Source organism: Oncorhynchus nerka, linkage group LG11 (assembly GCF_034236695.1).
Source record: "Oncorhynchus nerka isolate Pitt River linkage group LG11, Oner_Uvic_2.0, whole genome shotgun sequence".
In the NCBI taxonomy this organism is placed as follows: domain Eukaryota; kingdom Metazoa; phylum Chordata; class Actinopteri; order Salmoniformes; family Salmonidae; genus Oncorhynchus; species Oncorhynchus nerka.
The window spans coordinates 42,193,235-42,219,146 of NC_088406.1; the positions used below are offsets into that span (position 1 = coordinate 42,193,235).

At 43.4% G+C, this 25,912-nt stretch overlaps 1 pseudogene; it reads right to left on the minus strand.

The window, feature by feature from the left end:
* Positions 1-25,912, minus strand: part of LOC115136894 (alpha-2-macroglobulin-like) — a 40,317-nt pseudogene that overhangs the window by 9,802 nt on the left and 4,603 nt on the right.

A 25,912-nucleotide genomic window follows, 5' to 3' on the forward strand; every position in this document is an offset into this window, starting at 1 on the left:
TTGTCTGCTGCTCGACATGCCGTTGAGACCCTGGCCGCCCAAGTCTCCGACCTCTCGAAACATATTCACAATCTCCGCCTCGATCCACCGGCTACTTCCAGGGCTTCCGAGTCTCCGGAGCCCAGAATTAATAACCCACCGTGTTACTCTGGGGAGCCCACTGAATGCCGCTCGTTCATCACCCAGTGTGATATTGTGTTCTCTCTCCAGCCCAACACGTACTCCAGGGGTACAGCTCGTATAGCCTACGTCATATCTCTCCTTACTGGACGGGCTCGTGAGTGGGGCACGGCAATCTGGGAGGCAAGGGCTGAGTGTACTAACCAGTATCAGAACTTTAAGGAGGAGATGATACGGGTTTTTGATCGTTCAGTTTTTGGGAAAGAAGCTTCCAGGGTCCTGTCTTCCCTATGTCAAGGTAATCGATCCATAACGGACTACTCTATAGAGTTTCGCACTCTTGCTGCCTCCAGTGACTGGAACGAGCCGGCGTTGCTCGCTCGTTTTCTGGAGGGTCTCCACGCGGAGGTAAAGGATGAGATTCTCTCCCGGGAGGTTCCTTCCAGCGTGGATTCTTTGATTGAACTCGCTATTCGCATAGAACGACGGGTAGATCTTCGTCACCGAGCTCGTGGAAGAGAGCTCGCGTTATCCGTTTCCCCCCTCTCCGCATCACTACCATCTTCCTCCACTGGCTCAGGTGCTGAGCCCATGCAGCTGGGGGGTATTCGCATCTCGACTAAGGAGAGGGAAAGAAGAATCACCAACCGCCTCTGTCTCTATTGCGGTTCCGCTGGTCATTTTGTCATTTCATGTCCAGTAAGCGGAGGGCTACTGGTGAGCGCTACTACTCAGGTCTCTCCTTCAAGATCCTGTACTACCTTGTCGGTCCATCTACGCTGGACCGGTTCGGCAGCTTCCTGCAGTGCCTTGATAGACTCTGGGGCGGAGGGCTGTTTTATGGACGAAGCCTGGGCTCGGGAACATGACATTCCTCTCAGACAGTTAGGGGAGCCCACGGCCATGTTCGCCTTGGATGGTAGTCCTCTCCCCAGGATTCAGCGTGAAACGCTACCTTTAACCCTCACTGTCTCTGGTAATCATAGCGAAACCATTTCTTTTTTGATTTTTCGTTCACCTTTTACACCTGTTGTTTTGGGCCATCCCTGGCTAGTGTGTCATAATCCTTCTATTAATTGGTCTAGTAACTCTATCCTCTCCTGGAACGTCTCTTGTCATGTGAAGTGTTTAATGTCTGCTATTCCACCTGTTTCTTCTGCCCCCTCTTCACAGGAGGAGCCTGGTGATTTGACAGGGTGCCGGAGGAATATCATGATCTGCGCACGGTCTTCAGTCGGTCCAGGGCCACCTCCCTTCCTCCTCACCGGTCGTATGATTGTAGTATTGATCTCCTTCCGGGTACCACTCCCCCCGGGGTAGACTATACTCTCTGTCGGCTCCCGAACGTAAGGCTCTCGAAGATTATTTGTCTGTAGCTCTCGACGCCGGTACCGTAGTCCCTTCCTCCTCTCCCGCCGGAGCGGGGTTTTTTGTTAAGAAAAAGGACGGGACCCTGCGCCCCTGCGTGGATTATCGAGGGCTGAATGACATAACGGTTAAGAATCGTTATCCGCTGCCCCTTATGTCTTCAGCCTTCGAGATCCTGCAGGGAGCCAGGTTTTTCACTAAGTTGGACCTTCGTAACGCTTACCATCTCGTGCGCATCAGGGAGGGGGACGAGTGGAAAACGGCGTTTAACACTCCGTTAGGGCACTTTGAATACCGGGTTCTGCCGTTCGGTCTCTCTAACGCTCCAGCTGTCTTTCAGGCATTAGTGAATGATGTACTGAGAGACATGCTGAACATCTTTGTTTTCGTTTACCTTGACGATATCCTGATTTTTTTTTTCCGTCACTCCAGATTCATGTTCAGCACGTTCGACGTGTCCTCCAGCGCCTTTTAGAGAATTGTCTTTATGTGAAGGCTGAGAAGTGCGCTTTTCATGTCTCCTCCATCACATTTCTCGGTTCTGTTATTTCCGCTGAAGGCATTCAGATGGATCCCGCTAAGGTCCAAGCTGTCAGCGATTGGCCCGTCCCTAAGTCACGTGTCGAGCTGCAGCGCTTTCTCGGTTTCGCGAATTTCTATCGTCGTTTTATTCGTAATTTCGGTCAGGTGGCAGCTCCTCTCACAGCCCTTACTTCTGTCAAGACGTGCTTTAAGTGGTCCGTTTCCGCCCAGGGAGCTTTTGATCTCCTCAAGAAGCGTTTTACATCCGCTCCTATCCTTGTTACACCTGACGTCTCTAGACAGTTCATTGTCGAGGTTGACGCGTCAGAGGTGGGCGTGGGAGCCATTCTGTCCCAGCGCTCCCATTCTGACGATAAGGTCCACCCTTGCGCGTATTTTTCTCATCGCCTGTCGCCGTCAGAACGTAACTATGATGTGGGAAACCGCGAACTGCTCGCCATCCGCTTAGCCCTAGGCGAATGGCGACAGTGGTTGGAGGGGGCGACCGTTCCTTTTGTCGTTTGGACTGACCAAAAGAACCTTGAGTACATCCGTTCTGCCAAACGACTTAATGCGCGTCAGGCTCGTTGGGCGCTGTTTTTCGCTCATTTCGAGTTCGTTATTTCTTATCGTCCGGGCTCAAAGAACACCAAGCCTGATGCTTTATCCCGTCTCTTCAGTTCTTCAGTAGCCTCCACCGACCCCGAGGGGATTCTCCCTGAGGGGCGTGTTGTCGGGTTGACTGTCTGGGGAATTGAGAGGCAGGTAAAGCAAGCACTCACTCACACTCCGTCGCCGCGCGCTTGTCCTAGGAACCTTCTTTTCGTTCCCGTTCCTACTCGTCTGGCCGTTCTTCAGTGGGCTCACTCTGCCAAGTTAGCCGGCCACCCGCTAACTTGGCAGAGTGAGCCGGGTACGTTCGGGGTACGCTTGCTTCTATTCGCCAGCGTTTTTGGTGGCCCACTCAGGAGCGTGACACGCGTCGTTTCGTGGCTGCTTGTTCGGACTGCGCGCAGACTAAGTCCAGTAACTCTCCTCCTGCCGGCCTTCTCAGACCGCTTTCCATTCCCTCTCGACCGTGGTCTCACATCGCCTTAGACTTTATTACCGGTCTGCCTTCGTCAGCGGGGAAGGCTGTTATTCTAACGGTTGTCGATAGGTTCTCTAAGGCGGCTCATTTTATTCCCCTCGCTAAGCTTCCTTCTGCTAAAGAGACGGCACAAATCATCATTGAGAATGTTTTCAGAATTCATGGCCTTCCGTCAGACGCCGTTTCGGACAGGGGTCCGCAATTCACGTCTCAATTTTGGAGGGAGTTTTGCCGTTTGATTGGGGCTTCCGTCAGTCTCTCTTCCGGTTTTCACCCCCAGTCTAACGGTCAAGCAGAACGGGCCAATCAGACTATTGGTCGCATCTTACGCAGTCTTTCCTTTCGAAACCCTGCGTCTTGGGCAGAACAGCTCCCCTGGGCAGAATACGCTCACAACTCGCTTCCTTCGTCTGCGACCGGGCTATCTCCTTTTCAGAGTAGCCTCGGGTACCAGCCTCCTCTGTTCTCGTCCCAGCTCGCCGAGTCCAGCGTCCCCTCCGCTCAGGCTTTTGTCCAACGTTGTGAGCGCACCTGGAAGAGGGTCAGGTCTGCACTTTGCCGTTATAGGGCGCAGACTGTGAGAGCCGCTAATAAGCGTAGGACTAAGAGTCCTAGGTATTGTCGCGGTCAGAGAGTTTGGCTCTCCACTCGTAACCTTCCCCTTATGACAGCTTCTCGCAAGTTGACCCCGCGGTTCATTGGTCCGTTCCGTATTTCTCAGGTCGTTAATCCTGTCGCAGTGCGACTTCTTCTTCCGCGACATGTTCGTCGCGTCCACCCGGTCTTCCATGTCTCCTGTGTCAAGCCTTTTCTTCGCGCCCCCGTTCGTCTCCCCCCGTCCTTGTCGAGGGCGCACCTATCTACAGGGTCCGGAAGATTATGGACATGCGTCCTCGCGGCCGTGGTCATCAGTACCTAGTGGATTGGGAGGGTTACGGTCCTGAGGAAAGGAGTTGGGTTCCATCTCGGGACGTGCTGGACCGTTCGCTGATCGATGATTTCCTCTGTTGCCGCCAGGTTTCCTCCTCGAGTGCGCCAGGAGGCGCTCGGTGAGTGGGGGGGTACTGTCATGTTATGTCTTGTCCCTGTGCTTTCTCTTCTCTTCGTTTCCCCCTGCTGGTCGTATTAGGTTACTATCTCTCTCTATCGTTCCGTTCCTGCTCCCAGCTGTTCCCCATTCTCCTAACGACCTTGTTTACTCTCTCACACCTGTCTCCTCTTTTGCCCTCTGATTAAGTCTCTATTTCTCTCTCTGTTTCTGCTTCTGTCCTTGTCGGATTCTTGTTTGCTTTGCCCTTGTCCCGTCCTGTCGTAATCTGCCTCTTCATCAGATGCTGCATGTGAGCAGGTGTCTCTGTCCTCTACGGCCCGCGCCTACCCAGAGGGACCTGCAGTCTGTTGCCGCTAGCCCTGCAATTCTCCTCTACTACTAGAAGGAGGACTCTCCTGCAAAGATAGAGGATTTATGTTTTCCCTGTTTGGACATCTCCTGTAAAGATTGAGGATTTATGTTTTCCCTGTTTGGACATTAAAAGACTCTGTTTCTGTTGAATCGCTGTTGGGTCCTCACTCACCTGCATAACACGCAGAGTAGGTGAACGGATTATCTCTGCATGTGTGGTTCCCCCCGTGAAGCATGGAGCAGGAGGTGTGATGGTGTGGGGGTGTTTTGCTGGTGACACTGTCAGTGATTCATTTAGAATTCAAGGCACACTTAACCAGCATGGCTACCACCGCATTCTGCAGCGACACTCCATCCCATCTGGTTTGCGCTTAGTGGGTCAATCATTTGTTTTTCAACAGGACAATGACCCAAAACACACCTCCAGTCTGTTTAAGGGCTATTTGACCAAGCAGGAGAGTGATGGAGTGCTGCAACAGATAACCTGGCCTCCACAATCACCCAACCCCAACCCAATTGAAAGGGTTTGGGATGAGTTGGACCGCAGAGTGAAGGAAAAGCAGCCAACAAGTGCCCAGCATATGTGGGAACTCTTTCAAGACTGTTGGAAAAGCATTCCTCATGAAGTTGGTTGAGAGAATGCCAAAAGTGTGCAAAGCTGTCATCAAGGCAAAGGGTGGCTACTTTGAAGAATCTAAAATCTAAAATATATTTTGATTTGTTTAACACTTTTGTGGTTACTACATGATTCCATGTGTTATTTAATAGTTTTGATCTCTTCACTATTATTATACAATGTAGAAAATAGTGAAAATAAATAAAAACCCTTGAATGAGTAGGTGTGTCCAAACTTTTGACTGGTACTGTATGTGTAAGGGCCGACGCCGGACAGGAGAAGCAGGTATGGGGAGTCAAACATTTATTCAGGAACTGACATAGAACACGACAGGAACAGCGTCAGCACACGGGTAAACAAGGACATATGACAAACAATCCCGAAGCAGGGAACAGAGCTAGGAAACAGACAGATATAGGGAAGGATATTAAACAAGTAATTGATCCCAAATGAGTCCAATGAGTGCTGATGCATGTGATGGGGAAAGGCAGGTGTGCGTACTGAAGGTGGCTTTAGTGAGTAATGTTGGGGAGTCTGGCGCCCTCGAGGGCCAGAGGGAGGAAGAGCGGGAGCAGGCGTGACAGTATTTCAACAGAATTACATCAATATATACAGTATATGTTATTTAAAATGAATTTCATTATATTGAGAGTGCTATGTGCACTGTTCAAACTGGTCTCACCTCTCTCAAGTACATTAACACATGGTCATCTTTGGTATCGACACGATCCACTCGACCTGAACCCCTCAGCTGTGAAGACAGGCCATTCACTGATTATTCATATGGCATGGACAAAAAAGGTCAGTTTCTGAAAAGTTCACAGATGAGAGGCAAGAGCTACATGGAAAAAGGTTATAGGTAACACCATAAATGTATGATAATCACAAAAACTCACCCTCCCCAAAGACTCTGGGTCTGGGACAAACCCAGAAAGCATTTTCAAATCCACTATAATCATATTGGTGGTCAGCTCCTTTCCATGATATCTGTGAAAGCAAAGAGATGCCTGTGATATCAAAGTGAGATTTTTACAATTGCTTGAAATAAAACGAATAGATAAAATCGATACTTTTATTATATTAGCCATAAAAAAGACATGGTTGTCTGATGTGTTTTCGTACTGTTACTGGTAGAAACTAGAAATTCCATAACCTATAGGAAACCAAGTAAGTTGGGCCAAGCCCATTCTGTAAGACATGCTCCAAAATAAAAACTGAGTGTCATCAATAAACTGATTGAAAGAATGCTTCTGTGAACGCAAATGTGTCATTCATTCTTACTGAGACTGGAGTTTCAGCGTGACTCTGGGTCTCAAAGAGTTACTGTTGCAGTCCACCTCTGGCTTCACCTGGATACTGAGCGTTGTGCTGTCAGTAGGAGTAGGGATGTTGTAGTGGAGCGCCACCTGGGAAAGAGGGAAGAACAAGTCAGGGAAACCAACCTGTCCAGAAATATACAATTTAAAACTTAGGGAAAAAATAAACATTTCATAAACCAACTATCAAGCCAGACAACGCTTCTTAAATGTTTGAAATTCACAGTAATATACAAATCCATATCTTGCACTTTAGTATTGGGAGGAGTGTATTCACTGACCTGCACTGAGGCACAAGCACTGCCCTTCACTTCCATGCTGTACTTCCCTTCTGTGTCCTGCAGCGCCCTCTCCTGGTAGAGAAGCTTGTTGTTTTGGTTCACTTCGAAGAGGTGCTGTGCCCCACTGGGAGAATGTACTGTGACTGTGCTGGCACCCTCTCTACTGTACACCCTGGTGGAGTAGAGAGCCAGGGCCTGGAGGGCCACCACTGTGTCCTAAACACACACACCAACAGACCACAGACATATGTTCAAAATGAATGAAAAAAGCCCATTTTACATAAAGGGGGGATTTTTACATTGATCTGTTACTAGAGTGACTATTTCCCATTTCCATCCATTATGCTTTCTTGCCTCCATTTCAGTGCAAGTTATCCTCGCCAGGCTTGACATGACAAGAAGCACATACATGCCTGTTGTGAAGTCAAGGTGGTAATAATGCCTCACTACTAGTGCACAGCACAGGGTGCCGCTTCAGAACGGAGGTGTTTTGGAAGTATACCTGTGTGGAAGAGAAGCCTCCGTAGGCGTTCTGCTGTCTCACCAGCCACCTGACGATGCGGGAGGCGTAGCCAAGGTCAGTGGTAGACAGAGGGGAGGCACTGAGGGAAGCCAGCAGAACATAGGAGCTGATTTCCACCGCCAGGGAGGCTGAGGTCTCTAAGGAGGTCTGAGTCCAGTGCAGGAGACCCTCTGAGGGGTGAGGAACACTATAAAATACTTTGGGTGTTTGATTGAGCCTATCTGGAGTGCCAGATGGGAGGAGGGTTTGCACTTTTGGGATTACTCCATTGGGTCCATTGCCCAGGTAAGCTCAATCAAGGCAAAACACCACAAACAGATCTTGGACCAGGATATGTCTCACCTTCTTGTAATGCGATCGTGTCCAGGTGCTGCAGAAGCTGGGCCCGGGTCTCCATGTCCCCTGCCAGGGTAAAGGTGTAGGCTAGCAGAGCAGTAGTGTAAGTGTTAGACAAATCACTGGTGGAGTTCCTCAGGCAAGACAAGCTGCGGTACACAACAGGATCCTGGAGCACAAAATAACAGAGCAGCACATTAAGAGACATGATAGCCTGGTCCCAGATCTGTTTGTAATGGCAAGGTAATACAAACAGATCTGGGACCAGGCTAGACACATTCATGCTTGAGCACTTTTAGTTTTTCAGTTTACATTATTATAACTATGCCTGTACTTTTTATGTTAACAGCACACTGTCATTCAGGACTGCTTATGGTAACAGCTATTCTTATTTATATTCCATATGCTACATTTTAGAATATCTAAAAGACAGTTGACATAAAAAATAATAATAACAATTTTACCTTTATTTAACTAGGCAAGTCAGTTGAGAACAAATTCTTATTTTCAATGACAGCCTAGGAACAGTGGGTTAACTGCCTGTTCAGGGGCAGAACGACAGATTTGTACCTTGTCAGCTCGGGGATTCGAACTTGCAACCTTTCGGTTACTAGTCCATGCTCTAACCTCTAGGCTACCTTGCTGCCCCAATGTATACAATAGACTTCATACAGGAGGCTAAATCAGTTTCCTGTAATGGACGTTGTTGAAGTGAGAAACAATAGTTATGTGGAGATGCTACGTACCGACACTGACATGTTGAGCTCCAGCATTGAAGCAGTGATGTAGGCCGTCAGTGTGACTTCATCTGTCACCCCACCCTACAAAACAATATGCCAAATACTAAAACATGTGTAAACTGTAGCCTGATACAAGTCTGTAGAAATCATCATTCCCAACTTTATGGCTGGTCCGACGAGACGTAAAACGACATCTTCTTCTATCAGTTTATTATCAATATAAATACCTTCATTCTGTTGTTAAAGAGTTTCCCCAATCTAATGAAACAGCCACGTTCGCCTTGTTGACGTTTCAACCAAGTCTTGGTTTGCTCAATTGTTACTGGATCAATATAAATGAAAGATTTTGCTTTGCCAAAGGATCTCAAAACAAAAGCAGTCAGCCTGAGAAAAGAGAACTTGATTTGAATGTCCCGTCATAATACCCACATAAGGTTGTTATAAACATGACAGAGCTTGACATTACAAGCAACAAAAGATTATTTTAATTTATGTCACATCCATGGTCTCCCTGTCAGAGACAATGCCATTTGATTGGTCAATACTTAATTGAAACAGACACAGTTATAATGTGTTTACCAGTAGGTGAAACACAATACTTACCAAGTGTTCCCTGAACCTTGTCCAAATGTGCTGTATGCACCATCAACATGCTTGTAGTTCAGCTGCCTTTGGTAACCTGTCGGTGAGTTTTTAAAGCAAACAACAGTAACCAAGTGTGTTTTATATTCACTGAGGGTGCGCCCCAAATGGCACCCTATTCCCTAGTGTACTCTTTTTGCCAGGAAAAAAGTAGTGCACTATGTATGGAATAGGGTGACATTTGGGATTTAAAAAAAAATCTATATTCTATAATCAAATGATTTTAGCAAAACATCTGGAAGTCCCAACATGTGTTGGGTCAGTGATGCTCTGTTGATAACACTGTAATGTCATCTGTGCTGTAGCTCTATAATTTACATGATAGCAGGGTTGTAGTCACTAGGGCACACTGTGGTGAAATGTTTAAAAATGTTCTTCAACGGAAAAAAAAGGGGCTCTTATTGGACAAATCCAGCTCTGTTTCAGTCAGTTTTCTTCCGTTTGGTGCCTAATCAATACGACCCATATTTTGAGGAACTCTCTTACCACTAGTGAGGAACTTGATGGCCTTGTCTTGGATGGCTGGAGTGAGCTGCTCTGTGTTCCTCAGGTACTCCAGGATGTAGATATTGGGGGCGAGGAGGGCCATATTCTGCTCTCCACACCCATACGGCATCTGCAACAGTCCATCCAGGTTCTTCAGGGCCCGACCCAGGATGTCACCTACAGGTAAACATGGGACTTCTGTGATACTGTCGTCTTTAGCAAACAGCAGCATTATCACTGGATAAGGGCTGCTTTTCCCACCAAAACTCCTGTCTAAACTCACCAAGCCTCTCTAAATAATACAATGGTTTATTTTACCCAGGACTGAGAGAGAAATTCGATCAGATCCATCCACCACATTCTTGGGGAGTTGCAGTTCCACCTCCTCTGTCATAGTTACTCCTGTGGACACACAGATGATAAGATTAATGGAGATAATCAGTTCAACCAAAGTGAACATTCAACGTTCATGTATTACTGACCAGTTGGACACAGCAACCAGTTGTAGGTGTCGGTCTTCTCTGTTCCCTCAGCCTGAGAAGAGAGGATATTATTTTCAGTCAGAGGTAGTTACACTAGGTATCTGTACAACAGTATGTTCCGTCACAACAGTAGGCTACATACCTTCACCAGCAGGCTCTGTGTGACTGTGTCGATGCGTCCTCTCTCCGGTACGTTCACAATCTCATTGTCACACGCAGCGTGGGACTGGACAGCCTCTGCACTAACGGACACATTCATAACCCCTACACACACGTTGACAGACAGAGTGCAGCACAGGTTACACAACATCCAATATGGTGACAGAGTACACAACTCAGGCTGACATCCATTCTGCTGTTTGAACGGTTGAATGAAGACTGGTGATTTACCCAGGATAGAGGGTGCCATTGTCCAACTGAAGGTCTTTCGTCCCTTGGCACACAAGCATGATGAGTACTGGACATCCTTCAAGGGTGTGAGAGTGTAGTCTAAGGAGTGAGCTGGAGTCACAGAAACCTGCCAAATAGGAACACTTGTAAGTTAACATGGAAAACTAATGAAACAACTTAAGAGACGATCATGATGCGGTGCCGTACCATGATGCACTTGGACAGGTAGTTAAACACAGTGGCCTTCAGCTCAAAGTGCTCTCCACGGATGATGGAGTACGGCAGGGTGAGTTCCAGGAAGAAGGGCTGGAAGACAGTGAGCTCCACTGGAGGAGCCAGGCCGAAGCCGCCAGGAGCCAGGCAGAATGCTTCTGTCTCCCAGGTGGTGATGGTGTCTGGAACTGTGAGGGGCATGTCTGCTGTGCCAGATTCCCTGTAATGCAAAGGTCAGAGTTCAAACAGAAAGACACTAAGTGTCCCATGGAGAACAATGGAGTATGACTTTACAAATTCTTTAAACACTGTTTCTTTAAATGTTTTTAAATATATTTAAGCTTCATCTAACTGGGGAGTCCTATTGAGGTCAGAGGCCTACAGTAGGTAAAAGTGGAGCAAGTTGAGCCACCCTTGTTTCTAGGAAACCATACACAAAATTAATAATTTGACCAAATATTTAGGAAGATAAATAATTTCATGGAGTCTGTGAAGGAAGAAACCATATGGAAAAAGTGGTCAGCAAGTCAGGTCCAAAAAACACTTGTTCACCAAGTCAAATAAATGTATTCTGTTTCACTATGATTGTATCTAAACCAAAGTAGATCATTGTAAGATTGTTCTATACATCAGTTGGGATCTTTATAAGCTTAATTTTTTTTCATGTCCTAAACCTTGCATGAAAGTGCATCTCTGTAGCTGTGTGGGCAAATATAGTCCAAATGTTTGTCTTGGGGTAAATTGAGCTGAGGGCCACGGGGTAAGTTGAGCCAATGGTAAATTGAGCACATTGAAGTGTTTTCTTCCTAGGCGTAAAGCAATGCAATATCGCTGGGATATTTCATTATTTTGTATTTATTTTGTATTTAGAGCTGTAAACCCAAAGACTTCCAGTCCTTGCCATTATCGCAAATTACAAAGTGTTTTTTTTAGGTGTTAAGTGTTTGTTAAAGGATGCTTAGCAAAGACGTGTTTGTGATTGTGTTGAATTGTGTTTGGGAAATAAAGATAGACATGGTAATATTTAATTCAGAACAGACATTTGTAGGCAACCTAACTAACCCTATCACGCGACTCAATTTACTCCACACCGGGGGTAAATTGTGCAAGGAGACCCCTTTTTTGGACAAGCTATGTTTTCCAAACTGTAATGTCTCCATGAATTATGTTTATTTCAAGGGATACACAACATCCTGAAATATATGTAAATCTTTGTTAGAAAAAATACTGTGTTTTTGCTTGACAGAGTAATGCTGAATGTAAAACAAATCTAAATGTACCACACTCTCCCCTACTTTGTAATGCAGTTCGATGATGTTCCTAATCTACACCACTACTGTATGTTTTGATACAGACCGGTCGGTTGTTTAGCAACAAAACCGACACGTGCGGAAATATGGAGCAAAACAGACGGGGTTGGCTTAGACTGTTGACAACATCTAAGCTATATTTTGCCTTCAAATGTCTATTGAAAACATAAATACATTTGCACAATGAGCACTTGTTGTCTCTCAAATACATCGTTACAGTTGTTGGTAGCAAGCTAGCAAATGTTTTGCCATATTAGCATAGACATGACATGAGTCAAAACACCTCAAAACAAGAGATGGTATCAATAAGAAGATACAACGAGCTGAAACGAGACACCTACTATTCCCCACATGGCCTCTTGTTATTGTTGCTAACTATCTGACCGTTCAGAATCATAACCTTCTGCCTCATCGATGTGCGCGCATTATTTTCTTGACGTTTATAAGGCAACAGCCTCACTGCAGTGCTCTTACCCAACTTCCACAAGATCCCATATCCACGTCTCAGGGAAGAACGTACGGACCGTCTGTATGGGTGGTGGAGGTGCAAGGCCACCAGCTGCTCCAGCTGCTCCAGCTTGAGCCACCAGAAGTCCGTCCATGGTTCGATGGTGAGAGTAGCTTATATAGCGTCCTATTAAAACAAAACATAATCATTATTCTCGTGTTAGAATGAGCCTGGTCAAACCAGACAGAATGCTGAGGTCACTGGTGACCTCATGTTAGAATAACATTTCCCAAGATTCACCAAATACTTCTGGCTTAATGACTTTGACAATTAACTTGTTCTTGGTGTTTCTGTATCAATATAGACTTTGGGGTCTTTTCGACCCCAGTCCAAAACACCTAATTCCATCTATAGTAATGAGATAGATAGGACCCTTGTAATAATTTATGTTTCTTTGTAGACATAATAACAAATTACCCATACTTACCTGTATCAGTGATGTTGACCAGATAGACAGATTATCTACAGAGATATAGCTCCCCATGTACCCACCTAAGATTGCAGTTTTTTATACCACATATTTTATGTATGTGTACAAAACCAAAATGAATTCACTTTTCTGCATATAAAATCTGCCAATAGTATAAAAAGCCTGCCAATGGTATAAATACTTGATAGAACTGCAATAGCGAACTTAGATACACTCTGAATCTACACAGAAAGCTGTACCAGTGTGTAGTCTCCAAAAAGTAGTTATTCTAGGGCCAATCTAAAAAAGTAGTTATTCTAGGGCCAATCTAAAAAAGTAGTTATTCTAGGGCCAATCTAAAAAAGTAGTTATTCTAGGGCAAATCTAAAAAAGTAGTTATTCTAGGGCCAATCTAAAAAAGTAGTTATTCTAGGGCAAATCTAAAAAAGTAGTTATTCTAGGGCAAATCTAAAAAAGTAGTTATTCTAGGGCCAATCTAAAAAAGTAGTTATTCTAGGGCCAATCTAAAAAAGTAGTTATTCTAGGGCAAATCTAAAAAAGTAAGTTATTCTAGGGCCAATCTAAAAAAAGTAGTTATTTGAATCCAGGTTTCTCTGGAGATGTAATATTAAGTTATACATATCCTCAGAGGGTGGAGGGGGACCTGTATCAGTGATTTTGACAAGATGGAAAGATCACCTGCATAAATTAAGCTCCTTTTGTTCTCGGCTATGTTTTAAACTGGTTATAAATGGCAATAGTTTTTACCACATAATATGACAGAATTAGTATTTACTTAAAAATTCTAAAAAACGAAATGATGCTATAATCAAATTATGATACATTTTGTTTTTAGCACTTATGTGGATTGTACGTTGGAAAAAAACAGCACATGATTTAAGGGACAAATGTATATTTTCGGTTTACAGAATATGCTAATTAACTGTAATTTTGCAAAAAATAGTCTGTTTTGGTTAATTTTTTATTTCAGATAACAAGATTTACATGTCTAATGATGTATTGAATTAAGTTGATATGTTGCTATGATTGTTGATTTTTTCCAACAGTTTCTTCTTGAGGTCAAAATGACCCCAGTTGGTTATCCATGTAATATGTTAGCATGAGGGTTAAAATTGCAATAATAAACACAACCCAGACTGTTAACTCATTAAGTACCAATAGGGAGGTGCTTTCCAGTTCCTTTAATGAAAGCACACCAAATGGCCAACATTGAACAGACTCACTCCAAGTCTGCTGTTGTCACTTCTTAGTCCTCTGAAGCTACTTGTATTGCCAGCACCACAAAAGCAGTTTACATGGTGGTATATGACCGTTGATATTCACTACACCGAGCTCTGTTACCTTGTCAGCATTCAGCCTCTTCCCTGGCTCCAAGATGTGAACACTCTGGTCCACAGCACTGAGGCCACAGAGGGAGCCGGGCTGGGCCAAGAGCTGCAGGGTGTTCTCCTCCCCTGGAACTGCTTGTGAGGGTGAGAACTCCACCGACACCTAGTGCACATGACATACATAAGTGTACATTATACACCTTTATACACGGAATGATATCTATGTGCATGGGAAATACTTGACACTTTTTATACCTTCCATAAAATGAACATAGTATGTTTGTGATGTGCAGAAGCCAAGAGAGTATAACACATGAAGAAGCATGCCCACATATACACACACCTTGTGCCTGAAGCATTTCTCAGTGGGGAAGTTCATGCTGTGGGCGATGACAGTCTCACTGGGTAGCATACTGTACACAAGGACCTGTACCACTGGCGCCATCTCTGGAACCACTGCCAACTTCAAGGTGACTTCACCCTCAGTTGCTGTAACACAAAAGCATGTCAAACTGTCATTGTCATCAAGCACCTTCAAGTACGTTCATAATTACTTTATGAAACTCCCTCACCAGGACTCCCCTGCTGCACGGTAACCTTGATATGTCCATGCTGAACTATCACCCCTCTGGATAAGGCCTGGAGGAGGGAAAGGAAAAAACAGTTATCCCGGTTATCCCATCAAGTCAGCAAGAAGGAGATGATGAGAAGTACTGGTGTTGTATAGAGACATCCTTCCTTTGAAGATGAGAGGCTGGGACAATGTCTTAAATGACCCTGGTCAAAAGTAGCGCACCATTTTGGACTCACCCCGGGTTTGCAGGTTGTCACAACTTGTTCCTTGTTCTACTCACCAGGTAGATGACATCCACGGAGCCCTTTGGGACAGTCTCCTCTACGATGGCGTACTGGATGGTGATTGACACTCCCTCCCAACATGCCAGTGGGTGCTCCATCTTCTGAATAGCCAGAGAGCTGAACGTTTTACTGTGAGGGGCAGTGGGCTGGATCAGGGAGAGCTTGTGGTGCCCTCTTTTGAAATAGGGGACCCTGTATCTAATATTCTCCACTTGTGGTGTGTTGCTTACCTGGAAAGCAACAGAGGAGAGAGAGAGTATAACTAAAGGCCCAATCCCAAATCTACCCTTAGACCCTGTACAATATACTTGTGGAGATCTGAGAGGATTCGTTTTTTTTTTTTTTGACAGGTGTAAGCAATAGAGTATGTCAACATCTCCACCTTGCCCTCTGATAAGCTAGGTGGAAGTTTTACCATAGTCTTTGTTATACACATGGTATCTTCTCAGATCTCAACAAGAGCATGATAGGCCATAGGGTGTAGGTTCAATGGTGTGTCTTCCAAAACCTAGAAGAAATCATACTTACTATGAGGTTAATATTCTTTTTGGGCATTCTGGTTGTGTTGAGGGAGAAACTGGCAGTACCATGACTGTCCGTGGTTAGGTTCTGTAGAAGATTTGAGGACCTGTCTTTCTTCTCCAAAAGGTAGACTAGCATGTCTGCGATAGGTGTGTTGTTGAAGTGAACAACGTTAATCTGAGGGGAAAGGGGGGGGGGAGTTGTAAGTGGTGATGTGTGTCACTGTTACCGACCATTGGTAGTTAAGTAAACAGGAATGTCAAAGACAAATGGCATCTACAATTCAACTAAGTCTAAGAAACAATAACACTGTATTTGGACGCACTTTGCCCTCGATAGTTGATCCATGCTCATAGATTTTGGGTGTGTCGACAAATGTGAGTTTTCCAATCACATCTGAGAGAGCAATGTGTTTTTCCTTTGACTGTGTAATACCTGTCAAAGGAAAACAAATGAAAATAGGATGGTTTATTTCACAACGACACACGCCACCATGATGCACAATGGCAGTTCACAATGCAGGAGCTGAATTCCAGTGCAGCTTATTCAACGTAGTAAAAACACGATTACAAACGAAGACATGAATAAAACCAGCATAATATGAGGATGTAGCACCAAAGGTCAAATACACAGGTCTTGCCAATCTTCACAATCTAATTAAACATGCAATATTGACATTATGTAATTCACTCTCAGAAAATAAAAAAGTTTTAATTTGACTTCAGGCAAATGTTGTCATCACTTCTACCGTCTCCAAATTGTTAAGATAAATGACTTGCCTGTCCCCTCCTCCTCTACTTTTGCATTAAACTCAGCCTGTCTATGAGCATTTTCTGGCCAGCATCCTTTGTGAAAATTGACATGTTGAAGACATGAGAAGCACAGCCAGTTTGGTCCATCTGGGAAAAGCAAGCAAAACCACACACATTAAGAAATTATTTAAATAAATGTAACCAGATCATTTTCAAATGTAATATGATGGTAAAAACAAGTATATAGTTTCTTCAGGAAAGCATACAGACCTCTATTGACTCTTTATGGCAGGGGGGTGTATAAGCAGGAACTCCTTCTGGATTTTTCTCATCAATTCTTATTGGTATCAATATATTGGGAACTAAGGGTCGGCACAACTCTACCTCTGCTTTACCAGGTACAGGTTGCCCATAAGTGTATCTGATTTTATTTCAGAATAAAACACAAACATACATCAGACACATCAACTATCATACATTTCCTACATAGAGAGACATACCATATTATAAGTCTCATATGAGACATTATAAATCTCATACATGCGTGCTTATAACAATACATTATAATGCTTTTAAGTAAAGTGTTTTCAACATTATCAATCGATCTGGACCAGTATTCATAAAGCCTATCAGAGTATGTGTCCTGATCTAGGATCAGTTTGAACTTTTGGATCTAATGAACAAGATCTCATGTACAGGGGGAGCCTGATCCTAGGTCAGCAATCCTACTCTGAGATGCTTTATGAATACTGGCACAGCTGTTCATGTACTGTACATGCCACTGTCCCAAACCTTTGAAGGCTCAGGGACTCATAAGAACAGTTTATGACATTGAGCAGTAGCATTGTAGGTCTTCAACTAGAAAAATACATTTCTTAAAGAAAATGTGTGTGCTTGCTAGCTTGTCTTGAGTATTTATGGTTGTGAGATAAGTCAAAGTTGTGACTGTGGCAGTAATAGTAATAATAGTAGTAGTAGTAGTAGTAGTAGTAGTAGTAGTAGTAGTATAGTAGTAGTAATAGTAGTAGTAGTAGAAGTGACTGCAGTGTTATTGGTATTAGTAGTGACTGGTAAATGGTAGCATTAAGCTGTATTGAAGAAATCTAAGTTGGGTCAGCCTGCACATCTGAAATCCAAAATGTACTATTCTAGTCTATGGCGCTCTGTGCAAGCTTTGAGCTTTGAGTAAGCACACTAATTAACTATTAGCTGTCATTACTTAGACCTGGGTTCAAATACTTATTTCTAGGCATCAGTATTTTCAAATAATGTGGCCAAATCAACTACTTATTTTTGAAGTATTTGAAAGTATTTTCATATTATTGCCTATAAATATCCTACTATTTGAAACTATTTTAAATGACTTGCGTCCAAATAAATGATTTTAAATACCTCTATGACTAAACAGACCTGGGTTTAAATGCATGGGGTATTTAAATATTTGTATTTGAAAATGCACTTGTCTATGTATTAGAGTAATTTGTAACTACAGTGCATTATAGAACAGAGATAGTGTTGACTCACGTTGCACACACTTCCACTTTATACTCCTCTTGAACAATGCTGATCTCATCGTTGAGGTTCATTTTGATCTCAAATTTCGGCAAAACTAGAAATAAATGAATAGCAGTTAACTCATGAATGTTCCAGGGTTGTGATGCATTGATTCAACTGCCAGAGCCATGACAATACCTAGCATGAAAAGTAAAATAACAAAGCTTAACCTACCATACTTTTCTACCTTGAAGCGATGGTATATTTTCTTTTCACCAATCCACACTACAATAGCATAGGATCCTACGGGTGCTTCAGAGCTCAGGGGGTAAGAAAGCTGCAGAATGTTGCCATTGGATGTAGTTTTGACCCACTGTCCAATCCTGTTCTGATGAACATCCTGTTGGTTCATAGAACAAGAGGCACATTGAGCAGGGCGCTACACCTATTGGAACCCCTCTTAGAAGAAAGGGTTCCAAACGGGGTTCTTTGTCTGTCCCCATAGGATAAATGTTTTTGGTTACACTTAGAACCCTCTACCTGGAACCAAAATGGTTTTACCTGGAAATAAAAAGGGTTCTTCAAAAGCTTTTCCTATGGGGACAGCTGAAAAAACATTTTAGGTTCTACAAAGCTATTTTTATTTTTAGGAGTGTAGGTTATGTAGGCCAAACATCCCTTTCTGACATGTAGAATCTATCTGCAACGTTCTGAAGTTTGCTTGCTGAAGGTGGCCCAGATGTGATCACATAAAGCAGATAGGGAGTCTTCTGGTAACTGCCATGTAGAAATGAATGATGACCTACAGTACCTAGCTGGGGGAGTCCTTGTCTTATAATGTACTAGTATTTACAGTGAGTCATCATACATTGATAGACTAATATGGGTCTTACCTGCAGTTCCACAATGTTGTACTGTGAAAGGCAAGACAAAAGACTGGTTAATGTTTTATGAATAACTCTCAAATTCCCCCAAAATTAAAAGAGGAGCAAAGCTGTCAGCAAAAATAGGAACTAGGCAGATGCTTGGCTTTGTCTCTTCAATTAAATGTAAAAAAAGAATCTACAGAGGAGCATAGCAGATGTCTACAACCGTAGGAACTAGCCAGGCGATTGGCGTTGTCTCTTCAAGTAGACATCACACGTAGCATTTGCATCTGACTGGGACTCTAACATCAATTTAGTAGATTAACTTAATCTCATGAAAGAAAATCCAATACATTCCAATCTGACCTTTTATGAAATTGAAAACCCCATGTCCTGTGGTGAATCTTTGAGGACCTTCAAATCAGCCCACGCATGTTTATTTAGAGAACATCTGTAGTCATGTACTTTTGCCCTGAGTGCTATGTGTCTCAACTGTTTGTGTAGTCTGATTAAACAGACAACACAGGCTAAAAAGCATACCTTCAGATATTTGGATTTTACCCAATAGATTCCCATTTCCAAAGTCGTATTGTTCATGGAGTACTGACGAGACACGTATGGCATGGGGTGGCTAGTTGATTGCTGAATTTAAATAAGCATTTACAGTATACTGTACATAATAATCGTTTGTCCAAACCATTATGGCCAATAGGGCAGGAGCCTATCTCCTGTTTCTATAGTGTGAGGTAGTCTGGAGAGAACACTAGTCTGTCACCGGGGGCAATTGTACACCAGGAAGGCCTGAAAATATTTTTGGTATCTCAGACTGTTCTGGCCATTCTCACATTGAAAATGAATTGGGATGAACGATGTTTGATACACTTTTTACATTTGAATCACAAACCATTAAAAAAAAGGATGAAAGTGACCATTTTAGACCTGTTTTACACCCATGCCTCTTGTAAGCCTCCATGATCCATGAACCACACATGATAAAGACATCATCTTGTCATTACACTCCTTATAGTGTGCTCTAAAATATGGAGCATGTGTAGATTCAGGAATAAAAATGTTCACATTCATTTATACTAAGTTAAAATATTGATATGAATATCACAAAAGTACCCTTTTTTATTTAGCTTTTCTAGACATACAGTTTGAAACAATATACCCTTCAAATGCGTCATAATTACAGTGGTGCTCTGCTATACATCGACATGTACATTATACTGTAGGTCAATAACCAATCACATACAGCAAATCACCAGCAAACAGAGTTCTCTCTGATTTCATTTCCCATTCACAGTGGTACTGGTGCTCATAAAGTGTATCATAACTTCAAAAATAGTAGAGCACCCACTCTGGAAATTTGATGTACAGGAGTATATTGTTTTAAACTATTGTGGAGATTGTGATTGAATTCAGGAAGCATCCCTCACTATCTTTCCCCCTTGAAATCATTGGATCAGCTGTAAGCATGGCTGAGACATTCAAATTCCTGGGAACCATCATCTCCCACAACCTCAAGTGGCAGGACAACCTCACAGCGATCACCAATAAACCACACCAGCGGATATACTTCTTACTTCAGCTGAAGAACTCTCACGCACAATTCTGGTTCAGTTCTACGCAACCATTATCGAGTTCATACTCACCCCCCGGATCACTTTCTGGTTTGGGAATGCGTGTGCCTGGTCCAAGGGCGAACAGCAATGGATTGTCCAGTCTGCTGAGAGGGTCACCGGGTGCTACCTGCCCTCCATCGAGGTCCTGCACGATTCCAGAGCATGGAAGCATGCAGATCAAATCAACCCTGACCCCTTCCACTCCATCTTCCAAAGTCTCCCCTCTGGCAAACGGTTCAGGTGAATCACAAACAAAACCTCCCACCACGTGAACAGCTTCTTCCCACGGGCCATGGCCCAAATCACCTGGTCTACGATGATCTTCTCATCCACGGACTATGCACCCTGCACTATTATCCAAGAACTGCGAACTTCTCTTTGCACTATTTGCACACCCTAATATGCTTTTTTTCATATATACTGTAGTTGGGTCTGAAATGATTGACACACTTGATGAGGATGAGTAAACATTACTGAAAATGTTTCATGATGCCGTTGACCTTAACAAGGGCCCCAGGACCAGCGAAAGCAAAAATGTCCAAATAACATCCAACACCATCTTTTACAGTAGGTATGGGGTTCTTTTCGAAGCCTCGCCGTACATATTTCCCCGACTGCACATCATCATGCGTAGGGTGCCGTCTTTCGGATGGGACATTAAACGGTGTCCTGACTCTCTGAGGTCATTAAAGATCCCATGGCACGTAAGAGTAGGGGTGTTAACCCCGGTGTCCTGGCTAAATTCCCAAGCTGTCCCTCATACCATCACGGTCACCTAATCATCCCCAGTTTACAATTGGCTCATTCATCCCCCTCCTCTCCCCTGTAACTATTCCCCAGGTCGTTGCTGTAAATGAGAATGTGTTCTCAGTCAACTTAGCTGGTAAAATAACGGTAAAAAAATCATATTTAACGGTAAAAAATATATATTTATACATCCCTATATACATCATTTCTGTAGCTATGTTTTTATAGTGAACCTTGTAGTTATACTACAGTGTACATAGCACAGGAGGTTGGTTGCACTTAATTGGGGAGGACGGGCTCATGGTGATCCCTGGAGGGGATTAGTGGAATAGTTTCTATGTGTTTGACGCCATTCCATTTGCTCCGTTCCAGTCATTATTATGAGCCGTTCTCCCCACAGCAGCATCCACTGGTAAATAGTGTACATACCGCATGTGGATTTGTGTAAAACTCTGCTTCTACATAAGTTGTATCCTGTAATCCTGTTTATTGTCTGTCTGTATATTCTTATTGTGGCAGCACCATTTTAGTCTAATTCCAGGACATGTAGGACATGTAAATGAATGTACACACATATCATATATATATATACAGTTGAAGTCGGAAGTTTACAAACACCTTAGATTGAAACTCAGTTTTTCACAATTCCTGACATTTAATTTAATCAGAGAAAAATTCCCTGTCTTCGGTCAGTATGTAAAAACCGACTTTAACTGTGGGGAGAACAAGTATTTGATACACTGCCGATTTTGCAGGTTTCCCAGTTATCATAGGTACACTTCAACAGTGAGAGACGAAATCTAAAACAAAAACACGTGGAATTGTTTTTAAATTTAAATGTTTGAATATGAAATGATTCGTGATGGGATGAAATGTGATTTTAGCTTCTAAAATGTGAGATTTGGGTTTTCATAAGGTTAGGGCTATGCTGTGAAGGGACATGGGCTATAAAACTTTTAAAACACGCCCTCCTCTCCCTTCCTATATAAAGCCTTGATGACAATGTAACCTCCTGTTCCGAGGATGTGAGGACGACGGTCTGATGTCAGAATGGTTCAGATAATAACTACAGAACGAAGCCAACATCAGCATGAGCTTTGGTTGCGAATGGTATGAACTTTGAACTCTTATTCACTACAGAAGTGATACCTCCTAGCCGTTGAGTTAGCAACAGCAGCTGCAAACGCAGGTTAGGAACTCTCTTAGTTCGCTGGACTTTATCCTGCTAACTGTTCCAAATGTCCGAACTGAATTTGGTAAAAGGGCTTTTATGTACTCTGCGCCATCGCAACTTACAAAATACTTTTAAACTGGAAGAACTTGTCCCGATTGGTGTTTTTAAATCACTGATGAAGGATTTTGAGGCTGATTCCCTGACCTGTCAATGTTTGTGATTTGCTGTTTTATACTCTTGTGAATTCAATGGTTTTTACTCGATTACTTGTAGTTTTTCATGTTGTCTGTCTGTAATTTTTTTGTAATGACTTGGTGCTGCCTATCTTGGCCAGGGAGCTCTTGAAAAAGAGATTTTAATCTCAATGAGCCCTTCCTGGTTAAATAAAGGTTAAATAAATAAAAACAGACAGAGTATCCCGTCTACCACACAACGACCTTACTACAACGTATCCAATTGACCACCAGAGACATTCTTCAAAGGACAAAGGACTCGGTATGGCAACACGGCCATCCATCTATAACCAACCTACCGAAGCGCAGCTCAGAGTAAATATTTATTGCATTTTCCTTTTCCAAATGGGCTGTAATTTAGAATGCATAAGATACTGTATTTACGATAGCACAGCTTTGCCCTTTGTTCCTCAGTCTTCCGGCTCTTTCACTCAAACCCAGCCCCTTTTCTTTTGTGTAACAAGCTGTCATATCTGTTCCGCCCGCTAGGGACGTTTTCCTTTATGACGTCATTTGTAATCAAGTTATGATTAATTATGTGTATGTGTAATTCTATGTGATTAGTTAGGTATTTAGTAAATAAATAATTAAACCCAATTTGGTATTGCTGATTCAACTTGTTAGCCAGGGTTCGTGAAGATAACCAAGAATTTACAACTTTTAGATGAGACTGAATTAAGGTGACGATTAATATGACAGCTATTGATGTAAAATATTACTAGGTCTTTAAGAGGTTATTCGGAAGATAACAGCTCTATAAATGTTATTTCGTGGTACCCCGACTCTCTAGTTAATTATATTTACATGATTAGCTCAATCGGGTAATATTAATTACGGAGAAATTATTTTATAGAATAGCATGTCATATCACTTAATCCGGCATAGCCAAAGACACGACAGGAGGAATGGGAGAAGGTCATGTGGTCTGATGAGACAAAAATATAGCTTTTTGGTCTAAACTCCACTCGCCGTGTTTGGAGGATGAAGAAGGATGAGTACAACCTCAAGAACACCATCCGAACCGTGAAGCGTCTGTTCCTCTAGTGATGTAGAGGTTAACCCAGGCCCTGTAGACTCCAATACCACACCTATTCCCCAGATGCTATCGTTTGTTGACTTCTGTAACCGTTAAAGCCTTGGTTTCATGCATGTTAACATCAGAAGCCTCCTCTCTAAGTTTGTTTTATTTACTGCTTTAGCACACTCCACCAACCCTGATGTCCTAGCCGTGTCTGAATCCTGGCCTAGCAAGGCCACCAAAAATTCTGACATTTTCATCCCCAACTACATTTTCCGCCAAGATAGAACTGCCAAAAGGGGCGGGGTCACAATCTACTGCAGAGATAGTCTGCAGAGTTCTGTCATGCTATCCAGGTCTGTGCCCAAATAGTTCGAGCTTCTACCTTGAAAAATTCACCTTTCCAGAAATAAGTCTCTCACTGTTGCCGCTTGCTATAGACCCCCCCCAGCCCCCAGTTGTACCCTGGACTCCATATGAGAATTGATTGCCCCCATTTATCTTCAGAGTTCGTACTGTTAGGTGACCTAAACTGGGATATGCTTAACACCCCTGCCGTCCTACAATTTAAGCTAGATGCCCTCAATCTCACACAAATTATCAAGGAACCTACCAGGTATAACCTCAAATCCATAAACATGGGCACCATCATAGATATCATCCTGACCAACCTGAGCTCTAAATACACCTCTGCTGTCTTCAACAAGGATCTCAGTGATCACTGCCTCATTGCCTGCGGTCAAACGATCACCCCTCATCACTGTCAAACGCTCCCTAAAACACTTCAGCAAACAGATCTTTCTAATCGACCTGGCCCAGGTATCCTGGAATGATATTGACCTCATCCCGTCAGTAGAGGATACCTGGTTATTCTTTAAATGTACTTTCCTCACCATCTTAAATAAGCATCTCCCATTCAAAAAATGTAGAACTAAAAACAGATATAGCCCTTGGTTCACTCCAGACTTGATTGCCCTTGACCAGCACAAAAACATCCTGTGGCGTACTGCATTAGCATTGAATAGCCCGCGACATGCAACTTTTCAGGGAAGTCAGGAACCAATATACACAGTCAGTTAGGAAAGTAAAGGCTAGCTTTTTCAAACAGAAATTTGCATCCTGTAGCACAAATTCCCAAAGGTTTTGGGACACTAAAGTCCATGGAGAATAAGAGCAAATCCTTCCAGCTGCCCACTGCATTGAGGCTAGGAAGCACTGTCACCACCGATAAATCCACGATAATCGAGAATTTCAATAAGCATTTTTCTACGGCTGGCCATGCTTTCCACCTGGCTAAGACTCTGCACCCCCTGCAGCAACTCCCCCAACCTACTAGCCTGTTCAACCTCTCTTTCGTATCGTCTGAGATCCCTAAAGATTAGAACACTGCCGCAGTCATCCCCCTCTTCAAAGGGGGAGACACTCTAGACCCAAACTGTTATAGACCTATAACCATCCTGCCCTGCCTTTCTAAAGTCTTCGAAAGTCCAGTTAACAAACAGATCACCGACCATTTAGAATCCCACCGTACCTTCTCCGGTATGCAATATGGTTTCCGAGCTGGTCATGGGTGCACCTCAGCCACGCTCAAGGTCCTAAACGATATCATAACCGTCATGAATAAAATACAGTACTGTGCAGCCATCTTCATCGACCTGGCCAAGGCTTTCGACTCTGCCAATCACCGCATTATTTTGGCAGACTCAACAGCCTTGGTTTCTCAAATGACTGCCTCACCTGATTCACCAACACTTCTTAAATAGAGTTCAGTGTGTCAAATCCGGACCACTGGCAGTCTCTATGGTGGTGCCGCAGGGATCAATTCTCGGGCCGATTCTTTTCTCTGTAAATATCAATGATGTCGCTCTTGCTGCTGGTGATTTTCTGATCCACCTCTACACAGACGACACCATTCTGTATACTCTGGCACTTCATTGGACACTCTGTTAACTCACCTCCAGACGCGCTTCAATGCCATACAACACTCCTTCCATGGCCTCCAACTGCTCTTAAATGCAAGTAAAACTAAATGCATGCTTTTCAACCGATTGCTGCCCGCACCTGCCCGCCTGACTACCATCACTACTCTGGACGGTTCTGACTTAGAATATGTGAACAACTACAAATAGCTAGGTGTCTGGTTAGACTGTAAACTCTTCTTCCAGACTCACATTAAGCATCTCCATTCCAAAATTACATTTAGAATCAGCTTCCTATTTCACAACAAAGCCTCCTTCACTCATGCTGCTAAACATACCCTCGTAAAACTGACTATCCTGCCAATCCTTGACTTCAGCAATGTCATTTACAAAACAGCCTCCAACACTATACTCAGCAAATTAGATTAAGTCTATCACAATGTCATCCGTTTTGTCACCAAAGCCCCATACACTACCCACCACTGCGACCTGTACGCTCTCGTTAGCTGGCCCTCGCTTCATATTTGTCGCCAAACCCACTGGCTCCAGGTCATCTATAAGTCTTTGCTAGGTAAAGCCCCACCTTATCTCAGCTCACTGG